We start from the raw sequence: 4,420 nt of genomic DNA on the forward strand, positions 1-4,420 counted from the left end.
TCATGTAGACAGTTGGAAACAAAGTAGTGTGTGTCAGAATCCCTCAGGTAAGAATATGTGTTGAAGTTAAAACTAAAGTTATTGACCCTTAAACATAATTTAAAAACTAGTATTCTGGAGCAAGAAAATACTAGAGACATCTCAGAGATTCAGAGTATCCTTGATGCTTGCCTTTTTAAACCCTAATTTGGTCCATTATGTACTAGGGTTTCAGAGAAAGCCCATTATTCCTCAAATAAGTACTCCTTCTTACCTAACCTCATTTGAATGGTCTTCTGTTTCTCATAAGCAAAACCCCCTAAGATGTTAATTTAGGGGAAAAAAACAAAAATAAAACTGAAGATCACTAGCAACAATGAAAAGTTCAAGATGCAATTACCAGTTAAAAACACAACTGAAAACTATTCTATGTGCAGTAGTCAAAAAAATTTTTTTAAATAAAGAGCTCTTAAAAATGTAAATACTTATACAGAGAAAACCATTTAATTCTACTGGAAGACATGAAGAAATGCATGTATAATAAATGACATGCTACTGAACAACCATTGGGTCAAAGAATAAATCAAGAGAAATAAAAAAATATTGTGAGACAAATGAAAATGGAAATACAACATACAAAAATGTACGGGATGCAGTAAAAGCAATTCTAAGAGGGAAGCTCGTGGTGATAAATGTCTACATTAAGAATTTCAAAAAGAGCTCAAATATGCAACTTAACTTTACACCTCAAGAAATTATAAAAGAAGAACAAACTAAGACAATACTGAGTAGAAGGAAGGAAATAAAAAGATCAAGGCAGAAATGAATGAAAAAGAGACTAAAAAGACAATAGAAAGGATCAATGAAACTAAAAGCCAATTTTTTGAAAAGATAAACTAAATAGGCAAATTTTTAGCTTAACTTACCAAGAAATAAAAGAGAATTCAAATAAATAAAATCAAAGAAATCAAAGAGGAGACATTAAAATTGATACCACAGAAATATAAAGGATCATAAGAAACTACTATGAAAAATTATATGCTAACATATTGGACAACCTAGAAGAAATGGATAAACTACTAGAAACATACAAGCTACCAAGACTGAAGCATGAAGAAATAGAAAATTTCAACAGACCACTAACAAGTAAGGAGATTGAATTAGTAATCAAAAACTTCACTACAAACAAAAGTCTAGGACCATATAGCTTCACTGGTAAATTCTAGCAATCATTTAAAGAAGAATTAACACCAATCTTTCTGAAACTCTTCCAAAAAATAGAAGAAAAGCAAACACTTTCTAAGTCATTTTACCAAACCAGCATTACCCTGATACCAAAATCAGACAATGACACTACAAGAAAAGAAAATTACAGGCAATAATCCTGATGAATGTAGATACAAACATCCTCAACAAAATGTTAGCAAACTGAATTTAACAATATATTAAAAGCATCATATATCATGTTCAAGTGTGGTTCATTTTACAGCTATAAAGATGGTTCAACATCTGCAAATCAATCAATGTGATACACATTACAAAATGAAGGATAGAATCATATGATAATCTCAATAGATGCAGAAAAAGTATTTGACAAAATTCAACATCCATTCATGATTAAAATATTTAAAAACTGGCACAGAGGGAATGTACATCAACATAATAAATTCCATATATTGCAAGCCCACAGTTAACATCATATTCAATGGGGAAAAGCTAAAAAGCTCTCCTAAGACCAGGAACAACACAAGGATGCCCACTCTCACCACTTTTATTCAACATAGTACTGGAAATTCTAGCCAGAGTAATTAGGCAAGAAAAAGAAATAAAAGGCATCCATATCAGAAAGGAATAAGTAAAACTGTCTCTATTTGCAGATGACATGGTATTATATACAGGAAACCCTAAAGACTCTACAAAAAAAATCTGTTAGAACTAATAAAGAACTCAGTAAAGTTGCAGGATACAAAATCAATATACAAAAATCATTTCTATACCATAGTTGCATTTCTAGACCAATAATGAACTATCAGAAAGAGAAATTAAGGGAAAAAATCCCATGTACAATTGCATCTAAAAGAATAAAATACTTAGGAATAATTTTAACAAAATTGGTGAAAGATCAGCACACTGAAAACTATAAGACACACTGATGAAACACATTGAAGAAGACACAAAGAAATGGGGAGATATTCCATGCTCATGGTGGGGAAGAATTAATATTGCTAAAATGTCTGTACTACCCAAAGCAATCTGCAGATCCAATGCATTCCTATCATAATTTCCCTGACACTTTTCACAGAAATATAAAGAACAGTCCAGAATTTGTATGGAAATAAATAAGACCCTGAGTAGCCAAAGAAAACTTGAGAAAGAAGAACAAAGATGGAGGCATTACACTTCTTGATTTCAAATTATCTCACAAAGCTACAATAATCAAAACAATATGGTACTGGCATGAAAAACAGACACACACATGAATGAAACAAAATAGAGAACCCAGAAATAAACACATGCACACATGATATTTAATTTACAACAAAGTAGTGAAGACTATACAATGGGGATAGGATAATCTCTTCTATAAATGGTGTTGGGAAAACTGCACAGCCACATATAAAAGAATGAAACTGGACCCCTATCTTACACCATACACAAAAATCAACTCAAATGGATTAAAGACTTAAACATAGACCTGAAACCATGAAACTCCTAGAATAAAACTTAGGGGAACGTTCCTTGACATCAGGCTTGACGATGATTTTTTGGAGTTGACACCAAAAGCAAAGACAACAAAAGCAAAAATAAACAAGTTGGACTACATCAAAGTAAAATCTTCTTTACAGCAAAGGAAACCATCAACAAAATGAAAGGCAACCTACAGAATGGGAGAAAAAATTTCCAAATCATATACCTGATAGTGTTGATATCCAAAATATATAAAGAACCCATTCAACATTATAGCAAAAAAAGAAAAAGAAAAGAAAATGATTTTAAAATGGGGAGAGGTACTGAATAGATATATTTCCAAAGAAGACTTACAAATGGCCAACAATTACATGAAAAAATGCTCAACCTCACTAATTATTATGAAAATCAAATCAAAATTGCAATAAGATATCACCTCACACCTGTTAGAATGGCTATCATTAAAAAGACAAGAGATAACAAGAGTTGGTGAGCATGTGGAGAAAAGGGAATTCTTGTGCACTGTTGGTGGGAATGTATTGGTTCAGCTGATATAGAAAGCAGTATGGAGGTTCCTCAAAAATGTAAAAAGAGAACTATATGATCCAGCAGTTCCATTTCTGGATGTATATCCAAAGGAAATGAAATCACTGTCCCAAAGTGATGCACCCTCATGTTCATTGCAGCATTATTTACGATAGTCAAGACATGGAAACAACCTAAGTTTCCATGGATGGATGAATGGATAAAGAAGATGTGGTGTATATATACATACAATGGGACATTTTTCAGCCCTGAGAAAGAAGGAAATCCTGTCATCTGCAACAACATATATGGACCATCAGGGCATTATGATAACTGAAGTAAGTCACAGAGTGAAAGACAAATATTGTACAATCTCACTTAAATGTGGATTCTGAAAAAAACAAACTCATAGAAACAGAGAACAGATTGGTGTTTGCCAGAGGTGTGGGGTGGGGGGTGAGGGAAATTCATGAGGCTGGTCGAAAGGTGCAAACTTCCAGCTATAAGATAAGTTCTGGGATGTAATGTACAGCATTGTGACTATAGTTAACAACACTGTATTATACATGTGACAGATGCTAAGAGAGATTTTAAAGTTCTTATCACAAGGAAAAAAATGCAACTCTGTGAGGTCATGGATGCTAACTAAACTTGTGGTAATCATTTTGCAATATATACATATATCAAATCATTACGTTGTACCTTAAATTAATATAATGTTACATGTCAATTATATCTCAATAAAACTGGGGGGAGAATTCATGTGTAAATGGAAAAACACATATTCACCACAAAAAATTCTTACAAAATAATAAGGTTTAAAAAGTAAAATGCCGCATAATAAAGATTTCACGTCTCCCAAAATTTACCTATAAATTTATGCATCCTCAATCAAAATCCAACAGAATTTTTTTTTATAATTTCACAAAATTATTTAAAAGTTCATCTGCAATAAACATATCCTAAAACACCTATAAATGTACTAAAGAAGGTTAATGATGCCAGTTTGTCCTTTAGATATTGACTTTTTAGCGACTATAGTTCAATTTGATACTATTTCATGATTAGATAATTATATAAATTTCAGAAATTGACATAATTATATATAGAAATTTATCATATGTAAATGGAAATAAGATAAATAATTCAAAAGAAGATATTAGGACAGTTGGTGGACATTTGAAAAAAAATTAAACTTGATTCTCAACTTCATACCTCAAAATTAATT

Source organism: Ceratotherium simum, chromosome 34, assembly GCF_057802395.1.
Source record: "Ceratotherium simum simum isolate JZ-2026a chromosome 34, ASM5780239v1, whole genome shotgun sequence".
NCBI lineage: Eukaryota > Metazoa > Chordata > Mammalia > Perissodactyla > Rhinocerotidae > Ceratotherium > Ceratotherium simum.